This window comes from Lissotriton helveticus, chromosome 12 (assembly GCF_964261635.1).
Source record: "Lissotriton helveticus chromosome 12, aLisHel1.1, whole genome shotgun sequence".
Lineage (NCBI taxonomy): Eukaryota > Metazoa > Chordata > Amphibia > Caudata > Salamandridae > Lissotriton > Lissotriton helveticus.
In genome coordinates, this window is record NC_136073.1 from 132,242,727 (window position 1) to 132,256,105 (window position 13,379).

At 41.2% G+C, this 13,379-nt stretch overlaps 5 non-coding genes across 5 annotated transcripts; all 5 read left to right on the forward strand.

Moving 5' to 3' along the window:
- Positions 1-1,372: 1,372 nt before the first annotated feature.
- On the forward strand, positions 1,373-1,444 carry TRNAH-GUG (transfer RNA histidin (anticodon GUG)). Its single transcript has one exon. It is a non-coding gene; the product is annotated as a tRNA-His (tRNA).
- A 1,488-nt stretch (positions 1,445-2,932) lies between these two features.
- Positions 2,933-3,014, forward strand: TRNAS-AGA (transfer RNA serine (anticodon AGA)). Its single transcript has one exon. It is a non-coding gene; the product is annotated as a tRNA-Ser (tRNA).
- A 2,855-nt stretch (positions 3,015-5,869) lies between these two features.
- Positions 5,870-5,951, forward strand: TRNAS-AGA (transfer RNA serine (anticodon AGA)). Its single transcript has one exon. It is a non-coding gene; the product is annotated as a tRNA-Ser (tRNA).
- A 2,856-nt stretch (positions 5,952-8,807) lies between these two features.
- On the forward strand, positions 8,808-8,888 carry TRNAS-AGA (transfer RNA serine (anticodon AGA)). The gene has a single exon. It is a non-coding gene; the product is annotated as a tRNA-Ser (tRNA).
- Positions 8,889-11,742: 2,854 nt separating this feature from the next.
- Positions 11,743-11,824, forward strand: TRNAS-AGA (transfer RNA serine (anticodon AGA)). Its single transcript has one exon. It is a non-coding gene; the product is annotated as a tRNA-Ser (tRNA).
- The last annotated feature ends 1,555 nt before the right edge of the window (positions 11,825-13,379 follow it).

Sequence of the window (13,379 nt, forward strand, 5' to 3'; positions counted from 1 at the left end):
GATTGGCGAGTGAATGGGTGGATGGATGAGTGATAGGGACAATGGATGGATTCATGAGTGGATGAGTAGATGGATGGGTGAATGGATGGAAGGAAGGATGGCTAAGTGAAAGGGTCGACGGAGAGAGAAAGGGAGGATGAATGGATGACTGAAAAGGTGAATGGGTGGAAGGATGAGTGACTGGCTGGATGGATGAGTAAGTGAAAGGATGGCTGGGTGGATGAAAGGCTAAATGGCTGGATGGATGAGTGGATGGATGGGTGGAAGAGTGGATGGATGAGTGTACGGATGGATAGGGTGAAAGGGTGGGTGGATGGATAAATGGATGAGTGAAAGTGTGGATGGAGGGATGGATGAGTGAAATTATGGATGTAAGGATACATGATAGATAGGTTTGCAAATGGATGAATATGTTTGGATATAGATGGGATTACTTATATACTATTGCACGACCTCCTCTGATCTGCCTGAAAAACGTGCTTTTTGTCCTGAATTTTGATCCCCTGTCCTGAATTTTTGTCCTGAATTTTGACCCTCTGTCCTGAATTTTTACACTCACCATCCTGAATTTGCACCCATGCCAGTTGGTCACCCTACTTGTACCTCCTGCTGTTTTCTCCACACCTCATACTGCCTTTTCCCTCTTTCTCTCTTTCTCTGAGGTTGGTGGCTACTTTCCAAAGCTTCTGATGCCCCAATGTTCCTTCATCTTGTTGTCAGACGTGAATTGGAAAAGCAACCAAATTAACAAGCCTTTACCACTCATACATGGCAGAGGTTTATACTTTAATTCAATGAGCTAAGAAAAGTGTGTTGTGGGGCCCCTACGAGCCATGGTTCTTGCTTCATCATAATTGGGCACGCAGTCATTAGCCACAGCTCTGATCATGGGTCACTGAGGTCAGTTTCAATAATTCCTCAAAAACCTAACCATGCAGTCCCCCCTAAATGTGTAGTTATCTTGCTTTACTGCTGTTTGTGTGATTAGCTGGGAGGAGCTCACGGCAGCATCCTCCCTATAAAAGTGTAGATGGACCGCTCCTTAACTCTTTCTTGCTTCACATACAGATGGCTTGAGGAGGTACAGGGGAGATGCAGGTCTACTAGACAGAATAGAAGATCTGCGCCAGGTGTGTTTCTCTGCATTGGTGTCCCATCACAGGCCCACAAGTGTATGTGTGATCTTTGACTCCTGGCAGTTCACAAGCAGGCGGCCAGGAAACGGTTTCAGCCTATCAACCATTGAGGAGACAAAGCCTTTGTATAAGGAATGAGGAAGCAATGAACACATTCAGCCTATCACAGGAGTTCCCTGAGTGTTCCGAATTATAAATTCTCCATGTCACTGTATAATATTGAGCCCAAGTAGCTCGCCGTGATCGTATAGTGGTTAGTACTCTGCGTTGTGGCCGCAGCAACCTCGGTTCGAATCCGAGTCACGGTATTGTGGTTGGCAATGTCACGGCAGTTGGGTTTTTCTTTTACAGAATTACCAAATGTACCAGTTGTTTTTGTAAAATGTCTATTAAAAACAGATCCTTTAAAATATTTAAACGATCTAACGACAAACTATTTAAACACACATGATTATAAGATGTAGCTATATTGTACCTACTGACATAAATTATCGTTCTTGAACCTATTTGCGGTGGGGGGAATGGAGCTCTCCCCCATGCCAATCAAAATGCAGTTGCAGTTGAGTGACCTGTGTTGTGGCTGTCTAGAAGGAATGCACAAATGAAGCTGTCTCGCAGCCCAATCCAGACGTCAATTGGAGACAGGTTTTCAGGCAAATAGAGCAGTAAGTGCAAAGAAATGCTCACTCTCTAAAAATGGCATTTATAAAATAGTAAAGTTAAATCCAACCTCACCAGTAAATAGGATTTATCAATAAATAAATAAAGCTTCTCCTCTCTGATATGGAATTACCCCCCAAAAAGTATAAGGGAATACCCAATGCTAACCTGTGAGAGGGGCAGACCTCACAGTAGTGAAAAATGTAATAGACTGTTTGGTACTACCAGGACATGCAAACTACCACAGTACATGTCTTACCTTTTACTTACATAGCATGATGCCCCTAGGACTACCTAGGGCCTACCTTTTGGTTAATTATATGTAATAAAATTGGAGTTTAAGGCTTGGCAAGTAGTTTTAAATGGCAAGTCGAAGTGGCAGTACACTGCAGCACAGGCACTGCAGTAGCAGGCTTGAGACAGGTTTGAAATGCTACTTCTTTGGGCGGCACAATCAGTCCCTGGGTATATGGTATACCACTTTACAAGGGGCTTTCAAGTCAATTAAATCTGTCAGTCAGGTATACTCCAATTACACACATGATTAGGGAAGAAGCACGTGCACTTCAGCACTGATTAGTAGTGATAAAGTGATCAGAGTCCTAAGGCCAACAAAAAGATACAGCAAAATGCGTAGGTGAAAATTAATAAGGTAGGGTTGAGGCCACCTTAAGAATGCAAGGTCTAACAAAAACAAACTAAGGATAACATGAGTAAAACATCAGGTTTCTCTACGGCATTTGGTGAGACAAGTGTGCCTTCTTTTATCTTCCATAAATGCAATCTTTCCCTGACCCCTTTATTATATAGCTCTTCAAGTAAAAAAGATAAAGCACTTACAAAGCAGCCTCAAATACTCAAAGATGGTAGACTTCTGTAATATGGGCCATAGACTAAAAGCAGCACGAAAACAGAGTGCAATAGGGTCCCAAAAGCTTGAGTGCCACATGAGAGTATGCATGAAAGCCTATCCTTTTCCAAACTAGAGATATACTCATGCAATTTTTGTTTTTAGGAGAGAATGTGCCTGCTGAAAAAAACATTATTTTAAAAAAGTGCATTGCAGAATACCAGGAATTTGCTGTGGGACACCTTAAAAACTTTCATATTGATTATTTGCACAAAACTTACAGTCAGTTGTTGTGGCCGAGTGGTTAAGGCGATGGACTAGAAAGCCATTGGGGTCTCCCCGCGCAGGTTTGAATCCTGCCAACAACGAGAAACTTTTTAACATCGGCTACAATTTCAGAAGTTAACCTTTAGAATTTCTTCCATGTCAGTTTTATAAATAGGTGGCTTATTTTGGTGTCACTATTGCCCGTTTACATATTTATTATCGCTGCCCCTTTCATATCTTTGCTATAACTCTCGTCCTACATTAGCGCTGGTGCAAACACTTCAAATTATTATACCCTGGCTCTCTCAGTCATACCATTCATGCACTTGAAACTTACTTTACCAATAAAAGAAGCAAATAGAAAAATAAAACAAAAGTGCTTGCTGGATTAGGCAAACACACTTCATAAAACTGCATTTTCTTTTCTATTCTCCCCGTGTTACAAGCTTAACTGCTCCCTGTGTAATTTCTCTTAGCCTGCTGTCACAGGAAGAGAATTTTATCTACAGGCTCTTTCCGTGTTTTTTTCCTAGTCTTTCTTTTCCTTTTCTTAGATTTGTAACTGTTCCTTTATGTGCTCTATTTAGGCGCCATTAATCTCATTTGAGCTCCTTGTACCTGCTGCTGTTTTCTCCACACCTCATACTGCCTTTTCCCTCTTTCTCTCTTTCTCTGAGGTTGGTGGCTACTTTCCAAAGCTTCTGATGCCCCAATGTTCCTTCATCTTATTGTCAGACGTGAATTGGAAAAGCAACCAAATTAACAAGCCTTTACCACTCATACATGGCAGAGGTTTATACTTTAATTCAATGAGCTAAGAAAAGCGTGTTGTGGGGCCCCTACGAGCCATGGTGCTTGCTTCATCATAATTAGGCACGCAGTCATTAGCCACAGCTCTGATCATGGGTCACTGAGGTCAGTTTCAATAATTCCTCAAAAACCTAACCATGCAGTCCCCCCTAACTGTGTAGTTATCTTGCTTTACTGCTGTTTGTGTGATTAGCTGGGAGGAGCTCATGGCAGCATCCTCCCTATAAAAGTGTAGATGGACCGCTCCTTAACTTTTTCTTGCTTCACATACAGATGGCTTGAGGAGGTACAGGGGAGATGCAGGTCTACTAGACAGAATAGAAGATCTGCGCCAGGTGTGTTTGCCTGCATTGGTGTCCCATCACAGGCCCACAAGTGTATGTGTGATCTTTGACTCCTGTCAGTTCACAAGCAGGCGGCCAGGAAACAGTTTCAGCCTATCAACCACTGAGGAGACAAAGTCTTTGTATAAGGAATGAGGAAGCAATGAACACATTCAGCCTATCACAGGAGTTCCCTGAGTGTTCAGAATTATAAATTCTCCATATCACTGTATGTTATTGAGCCCAAGTAGCTCGCCGTGATCGTATAGTGGATAGTACTCTGCGTTGTGGCCGCAGGAGCCTCGGTTCGAATCCGAGACACGGCATTGTGGTTGGCAATGTAACGGCAGTTGGGTTTTTCTTTTACAGAATTACCAAATGTACCAGTTGTTTTTGTAAAATGTCTATTAAAAACAGATCCTTTAAAATATTTAAACGATCTAACGACAAATTATTTAAACACACATGATTATAAGATGTAGCTATATTGTACCTACTGACATAAATTATCGTTCTTGAACCTATTTGCGGTGGGGGGAATGGAGCTCTCCCCCATGCCAATCAGAATGCAGATGAATGCAGTTGCAGTTGAGTGACCTGTGTTGTGGCTGTCTAGAGGGAATGCACAAATGTAGCTGTCTCGCAGCCCAATCCAGACGTCAATTGGAGACAGGTTTTCAGGCAAATAGAGCAGTAAGTGCAGAGAAATGCTCACTCTCTAAAAATGGCATTTATAAAATAGTAAAGTTAAATCCAACCTCACCAGTAAATAGGATTTATCAATAAATAAATAAAGCTTCTCCTCTCTGATATGGAATTACCCCCAAAAAGTATAAGGCAATACCCAATGCTAACCTATGAGAGGGGCAGACCTCACAGTAGTGAAAAATTTAATAGACTGTTTAGTACTACCAGGACATGCAAACTACCACAGTACATGTCTTACCTTTTACTTACATAGCATGATGCCCCTAGGACTACCTAGGGCCTACCTTTTGGTTAATTATATGTAATAAAATTGGAGTTTAAGGCTTGGCAAGTAGTTTTAAATGGCAAGTCGAAGTGGCAGTACACTGCAGCACAGGCACTGCAGTAGCAGGCTTGAGACAGGTTTGAAATGCTACTTCTTTGGGCGGCACAATCAGTCCCTGGGTATATGGTATACCACTTTACAAGGGGCTTTCAAGTCAATTAAATCTGTCAGTCAGGTATACTCCAATTACACACATGATTAGGGAAGAAGCACGTGCACTTCAGCACTGATTAGTAGTGATGAAGTGATCAGAGTCCTAAGGCCAACAAAAAGATACAGCAAAATGCGTAGGTGAAAATTAATAAGGTAGGGTTGAGGCCACCTTAAGAATGCAAGGTCTAACAAAAACAAACTAAGGATAACATGAGTAAAACATCAGGTTTCTCTACGGCATTTGGTGAGACAAGTGTGCCTTCTTTTATCTTCCATAAATGCAATCTTTCCCTGACCCCTTTATTATATAGCTCTTCAGGTAAAAAAGATAAAGCACTTACAAAGCAGCCTCCAATACTCAAAGATGGTAGACTTCTGTAATATGGGCCATAGACTAAAAGCAGCACGAAAACAGAGTGCAATAGGGTCCCAAAAGCTTGAGTGCCACATGAGAGTATGCATGAAAGCCTATCCTTTTCCAAACTAGAGATATACTCATGCAATTTTTGTTTTTAGGAGAGAATGTGCCTGCTGAAAAAAACATTATTTTAAAAAAGTGCATTGCAGAATACCAGGAATTTGCTGTGGGACACCTTAAAAACTTTCATATTGATTATTTGCACAAAACTTACAGTCAGTTGTTGTGGCCGAGTGGTTAAGGCGATGGACTAGAAAGCCATTGGGGTCTCCCCGCGCAGGTTTGAATCCTGCCAACAACGAGAAACTTTTTAACATCGGCTACAATTTCAGAAGTTAACCTTTAGAATTTCTTCCATGTCAGTTTTATAAATAGGTGGCTTATTTTGGTGTCACTATTGCCCGTTTACATATTTATTATCGCTACCCCTTTCATATCTTTGCTATAACTCTCGTCCTACATTAGCGCTGGTGCAAACACTTCAAATTATTATACCCTGGCTCTCTCAGTCATACCATTCATGCACTTGAAACTTACTTTACCAATAAAAGAAGCAAATAGAAAAATAAAACAAAAGTGCTTGCTGGATTAGGCAAACACACTTCATAAAACTGCATTTTCTTTTCTATTCTCCCCGTGTTACAAGCTTAACTGCTCCCTGTGTAATTTCTCTTAGCCTGCTGTCACAGGAAGAGAATTTTATCTACAGGCTCTTTCCGTGTTTTTTTCCTAGTCTTTCTTTTCCTTTTCTTAGATTTGTAACTGTTCCTTTATGTGCTCTATTTAGGCGCCATTAATCTCATTTGAGCTCCTTGTACCTGCTGCTGTTTTCTCCACACCTCATACTGCCTTTTCCCTCTTTCTCTCTTTCTCTGAGGTTGGTGGCTACTTTCCAAAGCTTCTGATGCCCCAATGTTCCTTCATCTTATTGTCAGACGTGAATTGGAAAAGCAACCAAATTAACAAGCCTTTACCACTCATACATGGCAGAGGTTTATACTTTAATTCAATGAGCTAAGAAAAACGTGTTGTGGGGCCCCTACGAGCCATGGTGCTTGCTTCATCATAATTAGGCACGCAGTCATTAGCCACAGCTCTGATCATGGGTCACTGAGGTCAGTTTCAATAATTCCTCAAAAACCTAACCATGCAGTCCCCCCTAACTGTGTAGTTATCTTGCTTTACTGCTGTTTGTGTGATTAGCTGGGAGGAGCTCATGGCAGCATCCTCCCTATAAAAGTGTAGATGGACCGCTCCTTAACTTTTTCTTGCTTCACATACAGATGGCTTGAGGAGGTACAGGGGAGATGCAGGTCTACTAGACAGAATAGAAGATCTGCGCCAGGTGTGTTTGCCTGCATTGGTGTCCCATCACAGGCCCACAAGTGTATGTGTGATCTTTGACTCCTGTCAGTTCACAAGCAGGCGGCCAGGAAACAGTTTCAGCCTATCAACCACTGAGGAGACAAAGTCTTTGTATAAGGAATGAGGAAGCAATGAACACATTCAGCCTATCACAGGAGTTCCCTGAGTGTTCAGAATTATAAATTCTCCATATCACTGTATGTTATTGAGCCCAAGTAGCTCACCGTGATCGTATAGTGGATAGTACTCTGCGTTGTGGCCGCAGGAACCTCGGTTTGAATCCGAGACACGGCATTGTGGTTGGCAATGTAACGGCAGTTGGGTTTTTCTTTTACAGAATTACCAAATGTACCAGTTGTTTTTGTAAAATGTCTATTAAAAACAGATCCTTTAAAATATTTAAACGATCTAACGACAAATTATTTAAACACACATGATTATAAGATGTAGCTATATTGTACCTACTGACATAAATTATCGTTCTTGAACCTATTTGCGGTGGGGGGAATGGAGCTCTCCCCCATGCCAATCAGAATGCAGATGAATGCAGTTGCAGTTGAGTGACCTGTGTTGTGGCTGTCTAGAGGGAATGCACAAATGTAGCTGTCTCGCAGCCCAATCCAGACGTCAATTGGAGACAGGTTTTCAGGCAAATAGAGCAGTAAGTGCAGAGAAATGCTCACTCTCTAAAAATGGCATTTATAAAATAGTAAAGTTAAATCCAACCTCACCAGTAAATAGGATTTATCAATAAATAAATAAAGCTTCTCCTCTGTGATATGAAATTACCCCCCAAAAAGTATAAGGGAATACCCAATGCTAACCTACGAGAGGGGCAGACCTCACAGTAGTGAAAAATGTAATAGACTGTTTGGTACTACCAGGACATGCAAACTACCACAGTACATGTCTTACCTTTTACTTACATAGCATGATGCCCCTAGGACTACCTAGGGCCTACCTTTTGGTTAATTATATGTAATAAAATTGGAGTTTAAGGCTTGGCAAGTAGTTTTAAATGGCAAGTCGAAGTGGCAGTACACTGCAGCACAGGAACTGCAGTAGCAGGCTTGAGACAGGTTTGAAATGCTACTTCTTTGGGCGGCACAATCAGTCCCTGGGTATATGGTATACCACTTTACAAGGGGCTTTCAAGTCAATTAAATCTGTCAGTCAGGTATACTCCAATTACACACATGATTAGGGAAGAAGCATGTGCACTTCAGCACTGATTAGTAGCGATAAAGTGATCACAGTCCTAAGGCCAACAAAAAGATACAGCAAAATGTGTAGGTGAAAAGCAATAAGGTAGGGTTGAGGCCATCTTAAGAATGCAAGGTCTAACAAAAACAAACTAAGGATAACATGAGTAAAACATCAGGTTTCTCTACGGCATTTGGTGAGACAAGTGTGCCTTCTTTTATCTTCCATAAATGCAATCTTTCCCTGACCCCTTTATTATATAGCTCTTCAAGTAAAAAAGATAAAGCACTTACAAAGGAGCCTCAAATACTCAAAGATGGTAGACTTCTGTAATATGGGCCAAAGACTAAAAGCAGCACGAAAACAGAGTGCAATAGGGTCCCAAAAACTTGAGTGCCACATGAGAGTATGCATGAAAACGTATCCTTTTCCAAACTAGAGATATACTCATGCAATTTTTGTCTTTAGGAGAGAATGTGCCTGCTGAAAAAAACATTATTTTAAAAAAGTGCATTGCAGAATACCAGGAATTTGCTGTGGGACACCTTGAAAACTTTCATACAGATTATTTGCACAAAACTTACAGTGAGTTGTTGTGGCCGAGTGGTTAAGGCGATGGACTAGAAATTCATTGGGGCTCCCTGCGCAGGTTCGAATCCTGCCAACAACGAGAACCTTTTTAACATCCGCTACAATTTCAGAAGTTAACCTTTAGAATTTCTTCCATGTCAGTTTTATAAATAGGTGGCTTATTTTGGTGTCACTATTGCCCTTTCACATATTTATTATCGCTACCCCTTTCATATCTTTGCTATAACTCTCGTCCTACATTAGTGCTGGTGCAAACACTTCAAATTATTATACCCTGGCTCTCTCAGTCATACCATTCATGCACTTGAAACTTACTTTACCAATAAAAGAAGCAAATAGAAAAATAAAACAAAAGTGCTTGCTGGATTAGGCAAACACACTTCATAAAACTGCATTTTCTTTTCTATTCTCCCCGTGTTACAAGCTTAACTGCTCCCTGTGTAATTTCTCTTAGCCTGCTGTCCCAGGAAGAGAATTTTATCTACAGGCTCTTTCCGTGTTTTTTTCCTAGTCTTTCTTTTCCTTTTCTTAGATTTGTAACTGTTCCTTTATTTGCTCTATTTAGGCGCCATTAATCTCATTTGAGCTCCTTGTACCTGCTGCTGTTTTCTTCACACCTCATACTGCCTTTTCCCTCTTTCTCTCTTTCTCTGAGGTTGGTGGCTACTTTCCAAAGCTTCTGATGCCCCAATGTTCCTTCATCTTATTGTCAGACGTGAATTGGTAAGGAACCAAATTAACAAGCCTTTACCACTCATACATGGCAGAGGTTTATACTTTAATTCAATGAGCTAAGAAAAGCGTGTTGTGGGGCCCCTACGAGCCATGGTGCTTGCTTCATCATAATTAGGCACGGAGTCATTAGCCACAGCTCTGATCATGGGTCACTGAGGTCAGTTTCAATAATTCCTCAAAAACCTAACCATGCAGTCCCCCCTAACTGTGTAGTTATCTTGCTTTACTGCTGTTTGTGTGATTAGCTGGGAGGAGCTCATGGCAGCATCCTCCCTATAAAAGTGTATATGGACCGCTCCTTAACTTTTTCTTGCTTCACATACAGATGGCTTGAGGAGGTACAGGGGAGATGCAGGTCTACTAGACAGAATAGAAGATCTGCGCCAGGTGTGTTTGCCTGCATTGGTGTCCCATCACATGCCCACAAGTGTATGTGTGATCTTTGACTCCTGTCAGTTCACAAGCAGGCGGCCAGGAAACAGTTTCAGCCTATCAACCACTGAGGAGACAAAGCCTTTGTATAAGGAATGAGGAAGCAATGAACACATTCAGCCTATCACAGGAGTTCCCTGAGTGTTCAGAATTATAAATTCTCCATGTCACTGTATGTTATTGAGCCCAAGTAGCTCGCCGTGATCGTATAGTGGTTAGTACTCTGCGTTGTGGCTGCAACAACCTCGGTTCGAATCTGAGTCATGGCATTGTGGTTGGCAATGTCACGGCAGTTGGTTTTTTCTTTTACAGAATTACCAAATGTACCAGTTGTTTTTGTAAAATGTCTATTAAAAACAGATCCTTTAAAATATTTAAACGATCTAACGACAAATTATTTAAACACACATGATTATAAGATGTAGCTATATTGTACCTACTGACATAAATTATCGTTCTTGAACCTATTTGCAGTGGGGGGAATGGAGCTCTCCCCCATGCCAATCAGAATGCAGATGAATGCAGTTGCAGTTGAGTGACCTGTGTTGTGGCTGTCTAGAGGGAATGCACAAATGTAGCTGTCTCGCAGCCCAATCCAGACGTCAATTGGAGACAGGTTTTCAGGCAAATAGAGCAGTAAGTGCAGAGAAATGCTCACTCTCTAAAAATGGCATTTATAAAATAGTAAAGTTAAATCCAACCTCACCAGTAAATAGGATTTATCAATAAATAAATAAAGCTTCTCCTCTCTGATATGGAATTACCCCCAAAAAGTATAAGGCAATACCCAATGCTAACCTATGAGAGGGGCAGACCTCACAGTAGTGAAAAATGTAATAGACTGTTTGGTACTACCAGGACATGCAAACTACCACAGTACATGTCTTACCTTTTACTTACATAGCATGATGCCCCTAGGACTACCTAGGGCCTACCTTTTGGTTAATTATATGTAATAAAATTGGAGTTTAAGGCTTGGCAAGTAGTTTTAAATGGCAAGTCGAAGTGGCAGTACACTGCAGCACAGGCACTGCAGTAGCAGGCTTGAGACAAGTTTGAAATTCTACTTCTTTGGGCGGCACAATCAGTCCCTGGGTATATGGTATACCACTTTACAAGGGGCTTTCAAGTCAATTAAATCTGTCAGTAAGGTATACTCCAATTACACACATGATTAGGGAACAAGCACGTGCACTTTAGCACTGATTAGTAGCGATAAAGTGATCAGAGTCCTAAGGCCTACAAAAAGATACAGCAAAATGCGTAGGTGAAAAGCAATAAGGTAGGGTTGAGGCCACCTTAAGAATGCAAGGTCTAACAAAAACAAACTAAGGATAACATGAGTAAAACATCAGGTTTCTCTACGGCATTTGGTGAGACAAGTGTGCCTTCTTTTATCTTCCGTAAATGCAATCTTTCCCTGACCCCTTTATTATATAGCTCTTCAAGTAAAAAAGATAAAGCACTTACAAAGGAGCCTCAAATACTCAAAGATGGTAGACTTCTGTAATATGGGCCATAGACTAAAAGCAGCACGAAAACAGAGTGCAATAGGGTCCCAAAAACTTGAGTGCCACATGAGAGTATGCATGAAAGCCTATCCTTTTCCAAACTAGAGATATACCCATGCAATTTTTGTTTTTAGGAGAGAATGTGCCTGCTGAAAAAAACATTATTTTAAAAAAGTGCATTGCAGAATACCAGGAATTTGCTGTGGGACACCTTGAAAACTTTCATACAGATCATTTGCACAAAACTTACAGTCAGTTGTTGTGGCCGAGTGGTTAAGGCGATGGACTAGAAATCCATTGGGGTCTCCCTGCGCAGGTTCGAATCCTGCCAACAACGAGAAACTTTTTAACATCGGCTACAATTTCAGAAGTTAACCTTTAGAATTTCTTCCATGTCAGTTTTATAAATAGGTGGCTTATTTTGGTGTCACTATTGCCCTTTCACATATTTATTATCGCTACCCCTTTCATATCTTTGCTATAACTCTCGTCCTACATTAGCGCTGGTGCAAACATTCAAATTATTATACCCTGGCTCTCTCAGTCATACCATTCATGCACTTGAAACTTACTTTACCAATAAAAGAAGCAAATAGAAAAATAAAACAAAAGTGCTTGCTGGATTAGGCAAACACACTTCATAAAACTGCATTTTCTTTTCTATTCTTCCCGTGTTACAAGCTTAACTGCTCCCTGTGTAATTTCTCTTAGCCTGCTGTCCCAGGAAGAGAATTTTATCTACAGGCTCTTTCCGTGTTTTTTTCCTAGTCTTTCTTTCCCTTTTCTTAGATTTGTAACTGTTCCTTTATGTGCTCTATTTAGGCGCCATTAATCTCATTTGAGCTCCTTGTACCTGCTGCTGTTTTCTCCACACCTCATACTGCCTTTTCCCTCTTTCTCTCTTTCTCTGAGGTTGGTGGCTACTTTCCAAAGCTTCTGATGCCCCAATGTTCCTTCATCTTGTTGTCAGACGTGAATTGGAAAAGCAACCAAATTAACAAGCCTTTACCACTCATACATGGCAGAGGTTTATACTTTAATTCAATGAGCTAAGAAAAGCGTGTTGTGGGGCCCCTACGAGCCATGGTGCTTGCTTCATCATAATTAGGCACGCAGTCATTAGCCACAGCTCTGATCATGGGTCACTGAGGTCAGTTTCAATAATTCCTCAAAAACCTAACCATGCAGTCCCCCCTAACTGTGTAGTTATCTTGCTTTACTGCTGTTTGTGTGATTAGCTGGGAGGAGCTCATGGCAGCATCCTCCCTATAAAAGTGTAGATGGACCGCTCCTTAACTTTTTCTTGCTTCACATACAGATGGCTTGAGGAGGTACAGGGGAGATGCAGGTCTACTAGACAGAATAGAAGATCTGCGCCAGGTAAGTTTCTCTGCATTGGTGTCCCATCACAGGCCCACAAGTGTATGTGTGATCTTTGACTCTTGTCAGTTCACAAGCAGGCGGCCAGGAAACAGTTTCAGCCTATCAACCACTGAGGAGACAAAGCCTTTGTATAAGGAATGAGGAAGCAATGAACACATTCAGCCTATCACAGGAGTTCCCTGAGTGTTCCGAATTATAAATTCTCCATGTCACTGTATGTTATTGAGCCCAAGTAGCTCGCCGTGATCGTATAGTGGATAGTACTCTGCGTTGTGGCCGCAGGAGCCTCGGTTCGAATCCGAGACACGGCATTGTGGTTGGCAATGTAACGGCAGTTGGGTTTTTCTTTTACAGAATTACCAAATGTACCAGTTGTTTTTGTAAAATGTCTATTAAAAACAGATCCTTTAAAATATTTAAACGATCTAACGACAAATTATTTAAACACACATGATTATAAGATGTAGCTATATTGTACCTACTGACATAAATTATCGTTCTTGAACCTA